Source organism: Sphaerodactylus townsendi, linkage group LG08, assembly GCF_021028975.2.
Source record: "Sphaerodactylus townsendi isolate TG3544 linkage group LG08, MPM_Stown_v2.3, whole genome shotgun sequence".
Taxonomy (NCBI): Eukaryota; Metazoa; Chordata; class Lepidosauria; order Squamata; family Sphaerodactylidae; genus Sphaerodactylus; species Sphaerodactylus townsendi.
In genome coordinates this window covers 114363802-114385715 of record NC_059432.1, presented here as the reverse complement: position 1 = coordinate 114385715, position 21914 = coordinate 114363802, and positions in this window count along the sequence as shown.

Sequence of the window (21914 nt, the reverse complement as noted above, 5' to 3'; positions counted from 1 at the left end):
GAGGCGAGAGCCTCAGGGTATTACCGAAGGAAACAGGCCCATCCGAGCAAAGAAGATGGCTGCGTGCGGTAGCGAGCCTGAATTGGATTTCCTCTGAATGGACTGCCATCTGCTCTCCCTTCAGCACCACTATGCGTGATCCCGCGCGAAGACGCTTTGACAGCAGGATTTTGTAATCCCATTCAGAAGTTGTAACCGTATCCTGTTTCTTTGTATTGTTGTTTTCTTATTGGTGCTTGGTGAGGGACTTGCCCCCTCACCTCCCCTTTTACCTGCCCCTTTGCCCCTTTGAAGTTTGGGAATAACAGTTCTTGCACTGGGTTGCAAGAGTGCGATTCTCCTGCCCGAGCTGTGACCATCACTTCCAAATAAAATCCTTTGCTTTGAAGAACGCCGGCTTCCTGCACCTCATTATGTTGCTGAGCTGAGTTGAAATCGCTTATTGTTACCCGAGCAGCAGCGGTAACAGTAGGAACAACGGGAGTACTGGAGATTTACTAGCTGTTGTCACCATGAAGAGAGAGAGAGAGAGAGAGAGAGAGAGAGAGAGAGAGAGAGAGAGAGAGAGAGAGAGCCACACATAATAATAATAATAATACTAATACACATTAATAATAATAATAATAATAATAATAATAATAATAATAATAATAATATTGGTTGATCTCCATTTGACAAGCTGTGAAAGGGTTAATTGATGGATCCAGGGCATATACCTGCCCACCCACTCTTCTTCCTTTGTGGACAGCCAATATATACCCCCCACCCGGCAAGATAAGAAGAGAGGAGTTTGGATTTATACCCCCATCTTTCTCTCCTGTAAGGAGACTCAAGCTCCTTTCTCTTCCCCTCCCCACAACAGACCCCTTGTCATGCTTGACTGACCAGTGTAGCTGAGAGAGTTCTAAGAGAACTGTGACAAGCCCAAGGTCACCCAGCCAGAATGTAGGAGTGCGCAAACACACCTGGTTCAATAAGGAATCTGGTTCAAGAGGAACAATAATTTCTCAAGGAGGTCTAAGCCCCTACACCGGTGTGATTTCTTCTTCTTCTTCTTCTTCTTCTTCTTCTTCTTCTTCTTCTTCTTCTTCTTCTTCTTCTTCTTCTTCTTCTTCTTCTTCTTCTTCTTCTTCTTCTTCTTCTTCTTCTTCTCCTTCTCCTCCTCCTTCTCCTCCTCCTTCTCCTTCTCCTTCTCCTTCTCCTCCTCCTTCTCCTCCTCCTTCTCCTCCTTCTCCTCCTCCTCCTCCTCCTCCTTCTCCTTCTCCTTCTCCTTCTCCTCCTCCTCCTCCTCCTCCTCTTCCTCTTCTTCCTCCTTCTCCTCTTCCTCCTCCTCCTTCTTCTTCTCCTCTTCCTCCTTCTTCTTCATTATTCTATGAAATCATAGCTGCCAAATGTTCAGCTGGTGCCTTCATAATCACTGGGTATGAAGAGCAGCAGTGGCGTAGTGGTTAAGAGCAGGTGTAGTCTACAGCTCAAGTGGCAAAGCAGGGAATCAAATCTGGTTCGCCAGATTAGAGTGCACCTGCTCTTAACCATCACACCATGCATTCTGCAGTAACTACTGATATGTGGAGCCATCATTATTATTATTATTATTATTATTTTATTGGACTTATATACCGCCCCATCCCCGAAGGGCTCATGGATGCGAATGAAAAGGAGAGGCTGTCTGTAGAGATGTGGGCTTAATGGGAAAGCCACAAGCAGTAGCTTCATATTGAAAAAAAATCTTCTCCTTGGGTTTCTCACGGGAGTCTCTTCATATGCTTACCGCCACGGAAATTTACCATCGTCTGAAGACCAGACTGTATGACCAGGAATCCCAATCTCTCCTGAGTGCTGCGCAAAGCTCTTGTTCCCCTCTCTACTTTGGGATCACACCCCAGAAATCTAGCCCTGCTGTATATTTAGAACAGCTTGTGAACTATAAGTGCAGATGGGTCATGACCAGAGCAAGGTGCAACTCATTCCCCTCTGCCTATCTTCCAGGTCGTTTCCTAAACATCCCACAAAGTGAGCGTTGTTGTCGGTCCTGTCCCAACGCTATGGACTCCATCCCTCATGTCCTGCTTTACTGTTCGAGGTCAGGGATGTAGGTAAGGGGGGGTTCTCAAGTTCAACCCCCCCTGCAATTGCATGTCCGAAGCTCCGCACCCCACCCCCCGTTTGTGGGTTTTTGCATTTTAAAGTGGTTTTTTTGTTTTGGGCCTGCAGGGAGCGCAGTTTTTAGGCTAATGGCACCAAAATTTCAGGCTATTGTCAGGTGACACTCCTGATGATACCAGCCAAGTTGGGTGAAGTTTCGTTCAGGGTGTCCAAAGTTATGGACCCCCAAATGGGGTGCCCCATCCCCCATTGTTTCCAATGGGAGCTACTAGTAGATGGGGCTACCCTTTTGAGGGTCCATATCTTTGGACCTCCTAAATCAAACTTCACTAAACCTAGGTGGTATCATCAGGATAGTCTGCTGCTGATACCACCCAGGTTTGGTGAAGAAGGGGTTCATGGGGTCCAAAGTTATGGACTCCTGGGGGCAGTGTGTCTCCATCCCCCATTGTTTCCAATGGGAGCCAATAGGATATGGGCTGCTACTTTTTTGAGAACTATAACTTTGGACGTTCTTGAATAAACTTCAATTAAACCTGGGTGGTAATACTCATCAGGAGAGTCTCCTAAAGATACCCTGAAAGTTTGGTGCTGCTAGCTTAACAATTGTACCCCTGACAGCAGGCACCTCCCAAATTTCCCCAGATTCTCTTTTTAAATCCACCCCCTTCGGCATGGATTTAAAGGGGGAATCTGAGGTCCCCCATTCGAACGTTGAAAGTGATAGTTGTTTCCTCTAGGGAGGAGGAGAATCCATCCCAGCCCAGCATCACCTTCAATATTGTTTTTTATCTGGGGACCGCAGATTCTCCCTTTAAGGTGGATTTAAAAGGAGAATCTGGGCTCCCTAATTTAAACACCATTGAAAGTTTGGGGGTGGATTCCAGCATCACAGCAGCTGCCCATAGTGGGGGGGGGGGAGGGGTGCACAAACCTCAGATTTTGCACTGGGCTCCATTTTCCCTAGCTACCGCTCTGCCTGGAGGGGAGAGAGAAGGGACTGCCGGCTGACAGCTGGGGAGCCCAGCCGGTGGGGGGGGGGGGCAGGTCACAGGAGTCTGCCATCCCTTGCCTCGGAGAGCTGCTTTTTATAAGCACTGAGGCCATGGGCGTGGCTTGGGGAAGCGTGGCCACACCCCCAGGGGTTGGTGGGGGCGTGGCCTCGCCCCCGAACCTCCCCATAAAAAATCTATACCGACGTCACTGTTCGAGGTATAATGATATTAGAACCGATCTGGGAGCTTTACTACCTCTAGAATTTATGTTTTTCTCAGACAAACTGAAAATGTCTAAGCTATTGAACAGCCCTCATGTAGACATTTCTGAAGCAGTTGCCACATTTTTTACCCGTGTTCTACATGATGTGTAACAATGATCCTGTTGTTGTACTTGGAATGTATGGGACTTCTGGTTTTATGCCTAATAAAGGTTTTTGGATTGGATTGGGAAAACCACTTCTGAACTGGGCTTGAACTTTGGAAGAGTTTATCCCTGATTATGCACAGGCTTTGTGTGCGTGCGTGTATATATTCTGAACCGTGGGACTTCTAACAGTTTCTAAACTAACACATTGCTGCTATTGACAGTTGCCATCCATTCCCATGGGGCAAATTGAGACCCATTTATTCCAGTTAATTGTTTCCAGGATAGCACATTTGGCTTTGACTCGTCTTGGAGGGAGCCAGAACAGGGAGTGTTGATTGTTTACCAACAGAGGATGTAATTAAAAGTGAACGGATGCCATTTCTCTGCCATAATGGAGATCAATTAGAGATAAACACTATTTCAATATTCATTAAAGGAAGAGCGAACAGGGCATGGCGTTGCAGAACTGCCAAACATTTTGTAAGTGGAATCGCTTCTGAAGGGGCAGGCCATGCGAGCAGAAACCAAATCAAATGTTGAGGTTCGCCAACCAAATTTCCCATCCCAATTGTGAGGGACTCACCTGTTCAGGATCGCTTTGTACATTATTTGAAATCTTCCTGTACATAAGAACATAAGAAAGAGCCTGCTGGATCAGACCAGAGTCCATCTAGTCCAGCTCTCTGCTACTCGCAGTGGCCCACCAGGTGCCTTTGGGAGCTCACAGGCAGGAGGTGATAGCAATGGCCTTCTGCTGCTGCTGCTCCTGAGCACCTGGTCTGCTAAGGCATTTGCAACCTCAGATCAAGAAGGATCAAGATTGGGAGCCAGAAATCGACTTCATAAATCTATCCAAGCCCTTTTTAAAGCTATCCAGGCTAGTGGCCATCACCACCTCCTGTGGCAGCATATTCCAAACACCAATCACGCGTTGCGTGAAGAAGTGTTTCCTTTTATTAGTCCTAATTCTTCCCCCCAGCATTTTCAATGGATGCCCCCTGGTTCTAGTATTGTGAGAAAGAGAGAAAAATGTCTCTCTGTCAACATTTTCTACCCCATGCATAATTTTATAGACTTCAATCATATCCCCCCCCCAGACATCTCCACTCCAAACTAAAGAGTCCCAAACGCTGCAGCCTCTCCTCATAAGGAAGGTGCTCCAGTCCCTCAATCATCCTCGTTGCCCTTCTCTGCACTTTTTCTATCTCTTCAATAACCTTTTTGAGATGCGGCAACCAGAACTGAACACAGGACTCCAAGTGCGGTTGCACCACGGCTTTATATAAGGGCATGACCATCCTTGCAGTTTTATTCACAACTCCTTTCCTAATGATCCCCAGCATAGAGTTTGCCTTTTTCACAGCTGCCATGCATTGAGCTGACATTCCCATGGAACTATCAACTGAGACGCCCAAATCCCTTTCCTGGTCTGTGACTGATAGCACCGACCCCTGTAGCGCGTATGTGAAGTTTGGATTTTTTGCCCCTATGTCAGTGATGGCGAACCTTTTTGAGACTGAGTGCCCAAATTGCAACCCAAAACCAACTTACTTATTGCAAAGTGCCAACACAGCAATTTAACCTGAATACTGAGGTTTTAGTTTAAGGGAAATGGTTTGCTCCGCAGCGCGTGTTACTCGGGAGTAAGCTTGGTGAAGCAACCGTGCAACGCTTCGAATGGGTGAATCATGACCCTAGGAGGGTTTACTCAGAAGCAAGGCCAGCCTAGATATATGTGTGTGTGTGGTGTGTGTGATTTTCTGCTCCCCCTATATGACGAACTCTGTGCACGCGTGCCCACAGAGAGGGCTCTGAGTGCCACCTCTGGCACCCGTGCCATAGGTTCGCCACCACTGCCCTATGTGGTTCCAGATTCTCAGGCACCACCTGTAGATGCAGAGACTGAGCAGCCAGAAGTTCCTGCAGGACCAGGTTCCCAGCCTCAGGAAGAGCATTCAAGCGGGGATCCACAGCCAGGTCCCACACCCACACCTGGTGGGCCACTGCGAGTAGCAGAGAGCTGGACTAGATGGACTCTGGTCTGAGATTCTCCAGCATTGTTTTATCGTGGAGGGTGGCCGCCCATGGGGGGCACCAAACTCAGGTTTTGCCCAGGGCTCCAATTTGCCTAGGTACTCCACTGGGCTCAGACATTTAATGTGTACAGAGCAAGGAATCCAGACAAAAAAACAGAAATAGTAACCTGCAAGCTAAACCACAACATTGCTGCCACACGCTAGCTCAGCTGCAGCCTCTCTTTTATAGCCAGCCTCCCATTCCCTTGTGAAATAACCTCTTGCAGCTGGGTCACTCTAGTGTGGCTCCTGAAAAAACTCTGCATCTGCACTAGCTCGCCCCATAGCTATTGACCTGCTTCTGTGTCTCCTTTGCTGCAAGCTAGCACACTGTCTCCTCCGGCGTTGCTTCTTGGGGTCTGGAGACAGGGGTGGGGTGTGTGTGAGGGAGCTGTCAGGGTCCCCTCTGGCACTGCATCAAGGAACTGAAGAGTCTCAGAGCTCAGCTCCTGCTGGGGAATCTCAGAGCTTGGACCTGGCTGTGGATCCCTGCTTGAATGCTCTTCCTGAGCCTGGGGACCTGGTCCTGCAGGAACTTCTGGCTGCTCAGTCTCTGCATCTACAGGTGGTGCCTGAGAATCTGGAACCGACACTGTCCCCTCTTCTCTATCTGAGGTCGATTCCGCACTTGCCGCGCATCGGTCTAAGTTCGAGCTGGCAAGCCGAACGGTGTCTCGCGACAAACTACTGGGATCGTATCGTGGAGTTTAGTGTACCAGCTTCGCCGCATGTAACGGCGAAGCCAATTTCTGACTCCAGTTGGGAACTGCTACTTTTCCAGGGAACCAGGCTCGAACTCAGCTCGATTCCAGTAAAGGGTGGAATCTCTGGTACCAGGAGTCCCCCATCCAGCCAATCACAGCGGAGTGTTTCGGGCATGCGTACAGCTGGCCAATCAAAAAACGCCACCTTCGTCCCTCCATTCCTGTGGCAGTTTTTTTTTTATAATGTGTGTGGGGATAGACGGAACATGGCCGTAGAACAGTAGCCAATCGGAACAGAGCACAGGATGATTCTGCCCTCCGAGCTGGGATCAAGCTGGTTGCAGTGGGGAACAACAATGGCTTCGACCTAGGTCGGTACCCTTCTCAGGAAACTGGGTCGAACCTATTTTACTCGTGTGCGGAATCGCCCTGAGTCTCCCCCGCAGGAGTTTATTTATTTATTTATTATTTATATTATTTATATTTATATACCGCCCTCCCCAAAGGCTCAGGGCGGTGTCCATCCACACTAAAACAATTTAAAACATCAAATACATAATTTACAATAAAATAATATATAAAATACTAAAACAACAGATGGCTTCAACCCCTCCTTCCCCCTTTATGTACCCACGAAAGGCCAGATGTTCTTATGGTGGTTCCCATTCAGACCAGGCTGAGCCTCAACAGGAGATCCGTGGTCATCCCAGATGTCCATGTACCCCTGGAGATTGGCAGAGCTAGTGTTGCCTCCGGCCTTTAAGTTTTGAACCAGTGCCTAAAAAAGTAGAGCACGGTAGGTTGTATTTTAATAAAACTGATTTATTGTATTTTAATAAATGGTATTTTAATACATTGGATTTATATTTTGAGTTATTAGAATCACCCTAGACTTTGAGCCTGGTCTTTGGGGACTCCTGGGGCGACATCTCTCCATGGTGTGGGATTTTGGCACCGAATGTAATTAGTCCACCTTTGGGAAAGAGCCAGCAAACAAGATGAGGCTTGTTGGTCCCTCTCTTTCTCTCCCCCCCCTCTTTAATTTTGGCCTTTTTACAACTGTTCTTCCTCATTATGAAGACATTAGTCGAGCTCATTAGAGTGTCTGAAATGTAACATTTTCACTCCGGTGGGTGAGTGAGGTGATATTAATGAGCGCCCAAATTGGGACCGCCCGTTGCTCCGTCTGTCGCTTGATCTCTGCTCTGAACCTTCCGGCGGTGGAACGCTCTGATGCCCGGACACCCCGACACCACCGTGACGCGGGAGCTTCCGTGACTAGAAATGCTATCCCATAACCTCATTAAAGGCGCTGTTAAGGTTCCAGCCTCCAGGTGTGGACGGAAGATCTGCAAGAATCACAGTTCTTCCCCAGAATGCAGAGGTTGCTTCACCTGGAGTCAGTGCTATCAGTCACAGACCAGGAGAGGGATTTGGGCGTCTTAGTTGTTAGTTCCATGGGAATGTCAACTCAATGCATGGCAGCTGTGAAAAAGGCAAACTCTATGCTGGGGATAATTAGGAAAGGAGCTGATAATAAAACTGCAAGGATTGTCATGCCCTTATATAAAGCCGTGGTGCGACCGCACTTGGAGTCCTGTGTTCAGTTCTGGCTGCCACATCTCAAAAAGGATATTGAAGAGATAGAAAAAGTGCAGAGAAGGGCAACGAGGATGATTGAGGGACTGGAGCCCCTTCCTTATGAGGAGAGGCTGCAGCGTTTGGGTCTCTTTAGTTTGGAGAGGGGATGTCTGAGGGGGGATATGATTGAAGTCTGTAAAATTATGCATGGGGTAGAAAATGTTGACAGAGAGAAATTTTTCTCTCTCTTTCTCACAATACTAGAACCAGGGGGCATTCATTGAAAATGCTGGGGGGAAGAATTAGGACTAATAAAAGGAAACACTTCTTCACGCAACGTGTGATGGGTGTTTGGAATATGCTGCCACAGGAGGTGGTGATGGCCACTAACCTGGATAGCTTTAAAAAGGGCTTGGATAGATTTATGGAGGAGAAGTCAGTTTATGGCTACCAATCGAGATCCTCCTTGATCTGAGATTGCAAATGCCTTAGCAGACCAGGTGCTCGGGAGCAAAAGCCGCAGAAGGCCATTGCTTTCACCTCCTGCATGTGAGCTCCCAAAGGCACCTGGTGGGCCACTGCGAGTAGCAGAGAGCTGGACTAGACGGACTCTGGTCTGATCCAGCTGGCTTGTTCTTATGTTCTTATGGAGAAAATGGGTGCTTGGGTGTGGGGTGTGGACTGTATGGCATTAGATCCAACTGACTGAGCTCCCTCCTTTAAACACTCCCCTGCACCAAAATACCCAAGGATTCCCCAACTCAGAGTTGCCAGTCCAGGCTGCAATCCGGTGCACACCTAGCTAGGTGAACTGGCAAAGGAAACGTGCAGCCAGGGTAACTCTTTCAGGACAGACAGGTGTAATATGGTCCCTGCTTGAAGCTCCAGTTAAGAGCCTAGAGCAGTGGTGGTGAACCTATGGCACGGGTGCCAGAGGTGGCACTCAGAGCCCTCTCTGTGGGCATACGCAAACAGAGTCCTCCCCCACACACACACATCCAGGCTGGCCTGGGCTGCTGGGCTCGATTATTAGCATTAAACCTAAGACCTAGTTTTGGGGAAGCAGCATAGGTAAGCCTGTTAAGTGCTGTTAAACCCCACTGATTTTCAAGCGAAGAACGAAAGCGCAATCCTTTACCTGGGAGTAAGCTCAGTTGTTGGCAATGGGGCTTGCTTCTAAGTAAATCCTCCTAGGGTCGTGACTCACCCATTGGAAGAGTTGCACGGTTGCTTCAAAGCAAAGCCACCGACTACCACCAACCTTACTCCTGAGTAACGCGCGCCTCGGAGCCAACCGTTTTTTTCCTAAACGAAAACCTCAGTATTCAGGTTCAATGGCCGTGTTGGCACTTGGCGATAAATAAGTGGGTTTGGGGTTGCAGTTTGGGCACTCGGTCTCGAAAAGGTTCGCCACCACGGGCCTAGAGTCTGCGTGCTGCAACAGCTTCAGTTTCCGGATCAACCTCAAAGGCAGGTCGGCGTATTTGCTGCAGGTGCGTGTATCTGGTGGTGGTCAAAGGATTTCGGACTTCTGACCGAGTTTCCAAGGGGAGCTGTGTTGGCCTACAGCAGAAGGACTAGAATAGGATACAGTGTGCACCTTACGCTGACAGAATGTCCAGGATACGAGCTGGTGAGAGTCACGGTTCCCTCCGCCGGTGGCTAACAATTCATCAGGACTAAAACAGGAATTAAAAACTGCGCTGTTTGCTTGTCCACAACAGTTGTTCAGAGCAACAGAAGAGTGCATAGAACATCTGTTGAGAGGATGCCAGATGCCCCCGGAATGGACGCCAAAGAGAATCCGTTTTGAATCCAGTTAAATCCACACAAGACTTTGTGATTGTCAAATTTAATTTTCAACACAACAATAGTTTGTGTGTGTGGAGGGGGGGGGATCCAACAACCTCTGCACAGGGGTCTTGGAAACAAGCAAAGACATTTTGGCTGCCCCCACCCCCAGCTGCTCAGACAAGTGTGAAATCATCTCAGAGGCAAGCAGCTGCTGCCACTGAGGTGATTATGTGGGTGTTTGGGTGGGTGGAATAATCACACCCAGTGGTGGGATCCAAAAATTTTTAATAACAGGTTCCCATGGTGGTGGGATTCAAACTGTGGTATTAAGCCAATGGGAGCTGGGCATTGGCATGGCGAGGGGCGGGGCATTCCCTGGGGCGGGGCTGTGGCGGGACACAGCATGCACCGATCCTTGGGTAGAAAATGAATGCACGCAGGCGCAGGCTGCCACGCACGCCGGTGCACCTCCTGCTAGACTGCTTCAAGTTCTCTGCGTGCTACTGCTGAGAGGAGGGGCGTAACTAAGGCACAAATCACTTGGCAAAATCACCCATTAGTCACCCCCTCTTGGCACACACAAATAATTAGTAACCTACTCTGGGGAACCTGTGAGAACCTGCTGGATCCCACCTCTGATCACACCCATTGGCCTTGGTTCAGTGGTGTAGCTTCCATGGGACAGGGGGTACATAATGCCCCAGGCATGGCCCAGGGTGTGGACGTGGGATGGCCGGGGTGTTCCAGGGCATTCCAGGGTTGGGCGGGGTTGGATGGCAGCACGGCAGGGGCGCAGAGTGCACACGTGCCCCAGGTGCAGTTCCCCCTTGCTGCGCCCCTGCCTTGGTGTGTAAAGCAGGAAGGAAACCCATAGACAATCCTTCTGCAGACAGCCCTGGGCGACTGACTGGCTGTGTGAATCTGTGGTGTGAAAAACATCTCGTGCATCATGAGGCGACGGAAAGACTAACGTAGGGGGTGAACTCCCCTTTGGCAGAGGCACGGAGCATCACGGGGGTCAGCCTTCAGAACACAGTGGGGGAAAGTACTGTCAAGTGACTGTGAAATTATGGTGACATTCAGAGGTGGCCATTGCTTGCCTCTAGGCAGTGACCCTGAACTTCTTTGGTGGTCTCCCAACCAGGTACTAACCAGGGCTGACCCTGCTTAGCTTAGAGATCTTATGAGATGAGGCTAGCCTGGATTCTGCAGGACAGGTTTATATGCAGGGGTGTACTGCCCAGGGGGACATATGGGGACAAATGTCCCTGGGCTATGGCCATTAAGTCACATGGGGGGGGGGTGGAAAATCGCCTATCACACCCCTCCTTCTTCCCCTGGATCTATAATGTGATGGTGACTTTGAGATGACCTAGTGCAAAAAATGTTTTGGTGTGTGTGTGTGGTAATGTGGGGAGGGGGGGAGCGGAAAACTCAGATTTTTCACCGGGCTACATTTTCATAAGAACATAAGAACAAGCCAGCTGGATCAGACCAGAGTCCATCTTGTCCAGCTCTCTGCTACTCACAGTGGCCCACCAGGTGCCTTTGGGAGCTCACCTGCAGGAGGTGAAAGCAAGGGCCTTCTGCGGCTGTTGCTCCCGATCAACTGGTCTGTTAAGGCATTTGCAATCTCAGATCAAGGAGGATCAAGATTGGTAGCCACAGATCGACTTCTCCTCCATAAATCTGTCCAAGCCCCTTTTAAAGCTATCCAGGTGAGTGGCCATCACCACCTCCCGGGGCAGCATATTCCAAACACCAATCACACGTTGCGTGAAGAAGTGTTTCCTTTGATTAGTCCTAATTCTTCCCCCCAGCATTTTCAATGGATGCCCCCTGGTTCTAGTATTGGGAGAAAGAGAGAAAAAGTTCTCTCTGTCCACATTTTCTACCCCAGGCATAATTTTATAGACTTCAATCCTATCCCCCCTCAAATGTCTCCTCTCCAAACTAAAGAGCCCCAAATTTTCCCTAGATACGTCTCTGGTTATATGCATTCAAGGCATGGAAACATTCTAACTAGTACTTTGGTTCATGACTTGCAACTTAAATACATAGTATTGTTATAAAGCTGTCCAGAATTTTTGTGTTGCAGCAGGCATTGCCTTCACTGGATCTGATCCAAGAGGCCCAGCCCAGAGGGGTCATTCATTGCTGCTCTGAGCAACATAGGCTTCAATTTTGGTGGCAAGATTGCCCAGCTTAGTGGGCCCCTTTTTGGTCCGGGTGACCACATCTTAAATCAAGAGTATCTCTCCTACAGTGTTCTACTTAATCTGGTCACTTTGGAAACAAGGTCCTTTCTTAAAGTTGAATGCGGCGAGCAGTCCTGCAGTTTGAGAACACATTTGTTACAGAGCTTTATGCCAGTATTGTACTGCCCTCTCCTGGAAATGAGTACATGGCTTCTGTGAAAAAGGCAAACTCTATGCTGGGGATCCTTTGGGAAGGAGTTGAGAATAAAACTGCAAGGATTGTCATGCCCTTGTATAAAGCTGTGGTGCGACCGCACTTGGAGTCCTGTGTTCAGTTCTGGTCGCCACATCTCAAAAAGGATATTGAAGAGATAGAAAAAGTGCAGAGAAGGGCAACGAGGACGATTGAGGGACTGGAGCACCTTCCTTATGAGGAGAGGCTGCAGCGTTTGGGACTCTCTAGTTTGGAGAGGAGACGTCTGAGGGGGGGATATGATTGAAGTCTATAAAATTATGCATGGGGTAGAAAATGTTGACACAGAGAAAATTATCTCTCTTTCTCACAACACTAGAACCAGGGGGCATCCATTGAAAATGCTCCACCATACCTCTGCCACTGCTCTGACTGGGGCGTCGCGTCCCCCTGTCCCGTTGGAGCTACGCCACTGCCACTGTCTCCTGAACTGCTCATTTTATGAGCATATACATGATAAATATCTCACAGATATTTTGACAGATATTAAAAAGATAGATGAGGGCAAAGTTAATTATCTTCTGGCGGATGTGTTCCCAATAGTCACACTAAAAGTGGCCACTTTCATCTTTTTATCAGTATTAATAAAGAAGAGAATGGCCCTAATGACTCTGAACAAAGCTAAATTGTAGCCCATTTCCCTTTGGTGTTCAAATATACCAGGCTATAGGGATTGTATTGCTTTTTCTATTTTGGGTTGGAGATTGTACTTTGTGCTTTTACATTTCCCGTTAATACGTTGATATAGGCAATTGGTAATGAGATATGCTTATTGTATTATACAATATTTAACAGAAACGGGTGTTATAATCGTTTCAGTTTTATTCTGGACAATTTTAATTCAGAAGATTTTATCCTTGGTATGTAGTCTATTTGTAGTTACAGTATATGTCTTTTAATGGATGTTATAATCGTTTCGGTTTTATTCTGGACAATTTTAATTCAGAAAATTTTATCCTTGGTATGTCTTTTAATGGGTGTTATAATAGTTTCGATTTTATTCTGGACAATTTTAATTCGTAAGATTTTATCCTTGGTATGTCGTTTATCTGTCATTACGGTATATGTCTTTTAACTACCTCACAGGGTGTTTGTTGTGAGGGGGGAAGATAATCCAAAATCCTCCTCCTCCTCCTCCTCCTCCTCCACCTCCTCCACCTCCTCCTCCTCCTCCTCCTCCTCCTCCTCCTCTTCTTCTTCTTCTTCTTCTTCTTCTTCTTCTTCTTCTTCTTCTTCTTCTTCTTAATTTTTATTTTACATGTTGATTGTGACGGCCTATGGCTAATGCAATAAATACTACTACAGTGAGCAATGTTTGTTGGACATACCATCTTGCTGGTTGTGCCTTGAGTCTCAGCAAGAAAGGGAAACTATAAATAATGTAAATTAAAAAAAAATTTGCAATCACTAGACTTTGCCTGCTTAAAAGCTGCCCTGAACTGCCACCGTGTGGTTATTGTAGAATTCACACTTGCAATAAGGCTGTTTTATTAACTTTTTCAGGTCAAGATTGTTGGAAAGTTTCATGTTCACACCTGCTTTATCAGGTGCCCAAAATTATAAATAGTGAAACTATTAACTAGTTTTGGACTATGACTCCTTATAGAGGTAGGCATGATTATTTAACAGAATAAGATTCAGCAAAATTTATTTTATAACCCACCACAGGCTGCAGCGTTTGGGACTCTTTAGTTTGGAGAGGAGACGTCTGAGGGGGGATAGGATTGAAGTCTATAAAATTATGCATGGGGTAGAAAATGTGGACAGAGAAATTTTTCTCTCTTTCTCACAATACTAGAACCAGGGGGCATTCATTGAAAATGCTGGGGGGGAAGAATTAGGACTAATAAAAGGAAACACTTCTTCACGCAACGTGTGATTGGTGTTTGGAATATGCTGCCCCAGGAGGTGGTGATGGCCACTCACCTGGATAGCTTTAAAAAGGGGCTTGGACAGATTTATGGAGGAGAAGTCGATCTCTGGCTCCCAATCTTGATCCTCCTTGATCTGAGATTGCAAATGCCTTAGCAGACCAGGTGCTCAGGAGCAGCAGCAGCAGCAGAAGGCCCTTGCTTTCACATCCTGCTTATGGGCTCCAAAGGAAGGCACCTGGTGGGCCACTGCGAGTAGCAGAGTGCTGGACTAGATGGACTCTGGTCTGATCCAGCAGGCTAGTTCTTATGTTCTTATGTTCTTACACACATATATACACACACCTCCCCCCACTGCCACAACACACAAAACACTTTTTCCCCAGTTAGGACCAAAAGTAGCTACGTAATTCTGCATCAGTGAATGTGTCATAACAGTTCTGTTTTTATATTTCTATATAAACGCAAATCCTATTCCATCCTTTATTGAACGTCTCCATCAGAGGTGGGATCCAGCAGGTTCTCACCAGTTCCCGAGAGTGGGTTACTAATTATTTGTGTGTGCCGAGAGGGGGTATAATTATTTGTGTGTGCTGAGAGCGGGTTACTAATTGGGTCTGCTTTTCCATTAGAAATTCCATTAGGTCCAAAAATCATGAAGTCCTGTCATTTCCTCTGTGGCTGGTTAGCAAAGGTAGAAAACGGGATAATTCTCCCTGTTGGACTGTTTTAAAAACATGTTTTAGAAATATGGTAAAGTTCTTTGTTTAAGGAAAGTATCCTTCTTTTGATTTCTAGAAACAAAATTAAGTATTTGAAAGTATTATTTGACAGGCAGTCAATTTTCTGTTGGCAGTAGACGATAGGACTTGCTATAATGAGTTTAAATTATGGACAGAAAGATACCAGCTGGAAATTAGGAACTTTTTTTTTACAGTAAGAGTTTTTTACAGTAACAGAGAAATTATTAATGCCCCGCCCCCGAATGCCCGGCCACGCCCCCTGTCGTGCCACGCCCAGCCCCATTGGCGCTTCGCCACTGTTTGAATCCCACCACCATGGGAACCTGTTACTAAAATTTTTGGATCCCACCACTGGGCTCCATCCTATCAATTTTATTGACTCTGCGTAATCCACCTTTAGTCCTGGTGGGAAAAGCAGACTATAAATAATATTAAATAAAAGTGATTGCCGGGCACTGGATTCTTTTGAAGCGCGTGACCGTGCCTGCTTGCAGAAGAGCACAGCCTGAGAAATATGTGCCCGCGCATTGCGATCCTTTCATTCCGCAGTATGTGTAAAATAGATTTATTTTGGAGAACGTGTCAAGAGCCGAGCTGGATTGGACCGAAGCCCCAATAAGCTCAGCATTCTGTTTACACAGGATCCAACCAGCTGCCTCTAGGACAGTGATGGGGAAACTTTTCGAGACCAAGTGCCCAAATTGCAACCCCCAACCTGCTTATTTATCGGAAAGTGCCAACACGGCAATTTAACCAGAATACTGAGGTTTTAGTCTGGAAAAAAATGGTTGCTTCCGAGGCGTGCGTTACTCGGGAGTAAGCTTGGTGGTAGTCTGTGGCTTGGCTTTGAAGCAACCAAGCAACTCTTCCAATGGCTGAATCATGACTCTAGGAGGGTTTACTCAGAAGCAAGCCCCATTACCAGCAACTGAGCTTACTCCCAGGTAAAGGATCGAGCTTTAATTCTTCGCATGAAAATCAGTGGGGTTTAACAGCGCTTAACACGGTTACCTACACTGCTTCCCCAAAACTAGGTCTTAGGTTTAATGCTAATAATCGAGCCCAGTGGCCCAGGCCAGCCTAGATGTGGGGCGGGGGGGACTCTGTTTGTGCGTGCCCACAGAGAGGGCTCCGAGTGCCACCTCTGGCACCCGTGCCATAGGTTCGCCACCACTGCTCTAGGATCCTCCTACCTGAGTTCTTGTGGTGGGGAGTGGATCTCCATCAATGACTAGTAACTATTGATAGCCCTTTTTGCAAACTCCATACTCTGGACACTACAGGCCACATCCTCCTCCGCTGCCTTCACTTCAGAGAAATAAGAGCCAAAATACTAGACCCAATACTAAATAACTTCAGGGGCTATCCAGAAAATGTATGTATAAGGAAGCTCCTGGAAGACAAAAATCCAAACTGGTCAAACCAGTGAGCAGGCAACTGATATTGTATTAGAGACACAGATATATGAATATATGGCTCACAATCATTATTAATTATTAATATTATTACTGTTATTATTTTAATCTAGGATTGAACAAATGGGAGTGCAGACAGGCCGAAAGACAATAAGCAGGCAAGCCCACGCATATACGAATAATTTTAACTTGAGTGACTCATTTTAATGCTAAGTTATGGATTGGATTTTTTTAATGCTAAATTATGGACTGGATGTATTTTAATGCTAAGTTACCGTATGTATGGGATAAGTGAAACAAATTAGGCCTCAGTGTTGATTTTAGGGTATTTTATATATTACAATTACACTGGGAATTACAAGGTTGAGAGTGTGTATGGAATTTGTTGATCCTTGACTGTAATTTGCTGGTCTTTGACTGTAATAAATTGAATTGATATTGAAACTCCATACTCTGCTTGTCTATGTATGTATTTATTATTTATTTATTTATTATTTGATTTCGTATACCGCCCTATCCCCAAAGGGCTCAGGGCGGTGAACAATATAAAAGCATATATAAACATAAATATATAAAAGTTTAAAATTTTCATTCTAAAACAGTATCCCACGAACCCATATGCAACCCTCCCAAGAAGAGTGATGGGTCCCGATGATGTTAGGGACCCTATACAGCAGGGGGAGGATGAAAGCAGGGCACCCTCAGCGGCTGGTCTCTCCGAAGGCCCGGTGGAACAATTCGGTCTTGCAGGCCCTACGGAACTCTCCAAGGTCCCGCAGGGCCCGGACAGCTGGTGGTAGAGTGTTCCACCAGGCAGGGGCCAGAGCCGTAAAGGCCCTGGCCCGAGTGGAGGCCAGCCGCATCATTGAGGGGCCAGGGATCTCCAGTAAATTGGCCTCTGCTGAGCATATCTTGTTCGTTAAAATTTGTGATTTTAACGAACAAGATATGCTCACGAAGAGCCCTGTCCAATTGTCCTTCGACAATTGCCTGATGATCGGAAAGAACTTTCGGACAAGGACCGAACCATGCCCTAAAAACTTTCAAAATTGTGTGATGAGAATAACTATGTCCTTACACTGCTCATGTCCTACGAAGAGAGGCTTGGGGAGCTGGGGATATTTAGTGTGGAAAAGCGAAGGTGAAGAGAGGACATGATAGCTATGTTTAAATATTTGAACGGATGTCATGCTGAAGAAGGAGAAAGCTTGTTTTCTGCTGCTTCAGAGACTAGGACATGGAGTCATGGGTTCAAGGTGTAGGAAAAGAGGTTCCACCTAGATATTAGGAAGGACTTCCTGACCATCAGGGCGGTTCGAAGGTGAAATTCACTGGCTCGGAGAGTTGTGGAGTCTCCGTCTTTGGAGGTTTTTAAACAGTGGTTGGATGAACTTATGTCAGGAGTGCTTTGATTGTGTGTTCCTGCCAGAGGCGTTCCTCCCATGGGGCAAAGTGGGCTGTTGCCCAGGGCGCCACCTTGTGGGGGGTGCCAAAAATGCAGGTGGTTTTTTTAAAAAAAATTTCAGTGTTTTTTTTCAGTTTTTGGCCTGCAGGGGGAGCAGTTTTTAGGCTAGCAGCACCAACATTTCAGGGATTTTTCAGAAGACTCTCCTGATGATATCACCCAGGTTTGGTGAGGTTTGGTTTAGGGAGTCCAAAGTTATGGATTCCCATAGGGAGTGTCCCCATCCCCCATTGTTTCCAATGGGAGCTAATAGGAGATGGGGGCTGCACTTTTGAGGGTCCATAACTTTGGACCCCCTGAACCAAACTTCACCAAACTTGGGTAGTATCATCAGTAAAGGCTCATGAAGATACTCTGAAATTTTGGTGCTGCTATCTTAATAATTGCACCCCTGACAGCAGGCACACCCTAAATTTCCCCAGATTCTCCTTTTAAATCCACCCCCTTCCTGCCTGCCAATGCTTGCTTCTTTCTTTCTTTCTTTCTTTCTTTCTTTCTTTCTTTCTTTCTTTCTTTCTTTCTTTCTTTCTTTCTTTCTTTCTTTCTTTCTTTCTTTCTTTCTTTCTTGTTGTTGGGGGGGCATCAAACTCAGGTTTTGCCCAGGGCTCCAGTTTGCCTAGGTACGCCACTGGTTTCTGCATTGCAGGGGGTTGGACTTGATGACCCTTGGGGTCTCTTCCAACTCTACGATTCTATGATTTTGCTAATTATTTATAATATGCCATTAAAGGTTTTTTGACTTGATAGCCTGTCCTCCATGAATCTGCTCCCCTTTAAAAGCCTTTCAAGTTGGCAGCTCCCACCTCATCCCAGTAGTGGGTTCCGCATATTAACTAGCCTGAATCTGTTTTGAATCTCCCGTCAGCTTCTGTTGGATTATCCTGGGTCCAAGCATTATAAGAAAGGACCATTTTCCACTGTGATTAACATTGTGGTTGCTAGTTTGGATCGGCAGGTCTTTTTCATCCAGTCTTGCCCAGAGCCCTCATATCTTTGGGACGATGTTTCCCCATATTGCTCCTGGGGATACCTCGTTCATCCAATAACAATCTTCTGGTGGTCTCTGACCCAAAGACGTCAGGTTGGCCTCAACCAGAACCAGGGCTTTTTCAACCCTGGCTCCAGCCTGATTGAAAGCTCTGTTAGCTGAGGGATAATTAGGAAAGGAATTGAGAATAAAACTGCAAGGATTGTCATGCCCTTATATAAAGCCGTGGTGCGACCGCACTTGGGGTGCTGTGTTCAGTTCTGGTCGCCACATCTCAAAAAGGATGTCGAAGAGATAGAAAAAGTGCAGAGAAGGGCAATGCGGACGATTGAGGGATTGGAGCACCTTCCTTATGAGGAGAGGCTGCAGCGTTTGGGACTCTTTAGCTTGGAGAGGAGACGTCTGAGGGGGGATAGGATTGAAGTCTATAAAATTGTGCATGGGGTAGAAAATGTGGACAGAGAGAAATTGTTCTCTCTTTCTCACAATACTAGAACCAGGGGGCATCCATTGAAAATGCTGGGGGGAAGAATTAGGACTAATCAAAGGAAACACTTCTTCACGCAACGTGTGATGGGTGTTTGGAATATGCTGCCACAGGAGGTGGTGATGGCCACTCACCTGGATAGCTTTAAAAGGGGCTTGGACAGATTTACGGAGAAGTCGATCTCTGGCTCCCAATCTACATCCTCTTTGATCTGAGATTGCAAATGCCTTAGCAGACCAGGTGCTCGGGAGCAACAGCAGCAGCAGAAGGCCATTGCTTTCACCTCCTGCACGTGAGCTCCCAAAGGCACCTGGTGGGCCACTGCGAGTAGCAGAGAGCTGGACTAGATGGACTCTGGTCTGATCCAGCTGGCTTGTTCTTATGTTCTTATGTTCAGGGCCCTGCGGGACCTTAGACAGTTTGGATTCCCCAGTGTTCCACATGAGTGACAGACTCTTATCTGGTGAACTGGATTTGTTTCCCTGCTCCTACACATGAAGAACTCGACCCGATTAGCTGGCTGCTGCTTCAGTTATCTATAAAGGCCAGAGGGTGTGTGCTCGGGAGGGAGTTAGGGCACAGATAAGGAACAGATACAGAAAGGCTGACAGCCAGAAAGCTGAGGAAAAGAGCGTTGCTGTAAAGGCAGTTTTGCTGAAGGACTGGGAAGGTCAGAGGTGTGAACCTGAGCCCAGGTCCAAGGAAAAACCTGATCACAGAAACAACACTTATAGCACACGGAGGGCTTGGTTTTCAGAGGGAAGTCACAACAAGGTGTGTTTTTCTTAGTGTGATTGTGCTATCGCTGCAGTCCTGTAGCCCCCAAACCCACGAGGAGGGCGGGACGTCCCAGGCCTTGATCTCTCGTCGTGCAATGCTGCTTTGAACCGCTGCAGGAGAAAATAAGAAATAAATGTCCATTGGCTCAATGCAATGACATCCCTCCTGGTGAAATCCTGGGAAAGCAGTCAGTCCCCTCTGAGAGTCACCGGCGACTTTGTGGTTAAGAACATAAGGACTAGCCTGCTGGATCAGACCCGAGTCCATCTAGTCCAGCTCTCTGCTACTTGCAGTGGCCCACCAGGTGCCTTTGGGAGCTCACAGGCAGGATGTGAAAGCAATGGCCTTCTGCTGCTGCTGCTGCTCCTGAGCACCTGGTCTGCTAAGACATTTGCAATCTCAGATCAAGGAGGATCAAGATTGGTAGCCATAGATCAACTTCTCCTCCATAAATCTGTCCAAGCCCCTTTTAAAGCTATCCAGGTGAGTGGCCATCACCACCTCCTGTGGCAGCGTATTCCAAACACCAATCACACGTTGCATGAAGAAGTGTTTCCTTTTGTTCCTAATTCTTCCCCCCAGCATTTTCAACGAATGCTCCCTGGTTCTAGTATTGAGAAAGACAGAAAAATTTCTCTGTTGACATTTTCTACCCCATGCATAATTTTATAGACTTCAATCCTATCCCCCCTCAGCCGTCTCCTCTCCAAACTAAAGAGTCCCAAACGCTGCAGCCTCTCCTCATAAGGAAGGTGCTCCAGTCCCTCAATCATCCTCGTTGCCCTTCTCTGCACTTTTTCTATCTCTTCAATATCCTTTTTGAGATGCGGCGACCAGAACTGAACACAGGACTCCAAGTGCGGTCGCACCACGGTTTTATATAAGGGCATGACAGTCCTTGCAGTTTTACTCAGATCTCATTTAAACATGGCTTCTAGCTCAGTGTCGTGATATTGTAGGTTGACAGTATTAGTACTGGATTTGGATTTTGTATCGGGCTTAGCTTCGTAAGTTTAGGAGGGTGGGTTAGTGTTAAGCAGCGGTTCCTCTCCAACAGAGCGACCCTTTTCCGCGAGATGCTTCAGGGAGCCTCTCTGCATCAGTGTTCTCCATCTGTAAGATGGATAAATGTTAGGGTTGGGGGCCACCACAACATGAGGCACTGTATTAAAGGGTCGCGGCATTAGGAAGGTTGAGAACCACTGCGTTAGTAGCTAGGCTAGGTTATTATATTTCTTTTGTTCCAGTGCGATTGTTAACCTGTTAAGTGTGGAGGAAATTAGTTTGGAGGAAGGAAGTTGTTCACTATCTGCAAGTGTTTCTGGTATTTGATTTTTGTGTTTTCGGTTTCAAATTTATAGAGTTGCTTGTATTCCATCGTATTTTAATGATGTTTAAAATTATTATGTATTTTACTGATATGTAATTGTTTAATATACCTTGCTATTTTGCATGTTATATTGCTTGATACTGTAATTCCTATATTTTGATTTATAACTGTCGATGTTTGCTATTCTATATTGTTATTGCTTTTTGCTGTTGCTCTTTTTGTTCGCCGCCCTGAGCCCTTCGGGGGAGGGCGGAATATAAATTAAATACGAAATGAAAAGAAAAAGATGTCACTTCTGCGAAAACCTGGAAATGCAGTCAGTTCTCTCTAGGAATCACTGGAAACTCTGGGCGTTTCCCCACTTGCCACGACCCCCTTATGCCGTGCGCTGCTCTCAGCGTGCGTCATTTCTGGCGCGTGCCCGGGCTTCCCCACGACCCCGCGGTCATCAAAAGGCGCCGTATTCAGAGAAAATCAATAATAGTACAAGTATAAACAAAGGGTAAGTTAGAATAAGAACATAAGAGTGAAATAAAGGGAATTATACTAGGGGTAAAGGACTAGGGAAATAAGGAAGGGGATTAGTGATAAGAGATTAAATGTTATAGAAAATAGGCTATAGAATTGGTAAGGGTGGAGAGAAGGTATAGATGATAAGGGGGACAGGGTATATTTTAAGAGGGGGTAATTTCGAATGTCCACGGTGATTTATTGTCGAATTAGTAGGGTGTAATGTATAATGTGCTATGTGCAATGTGA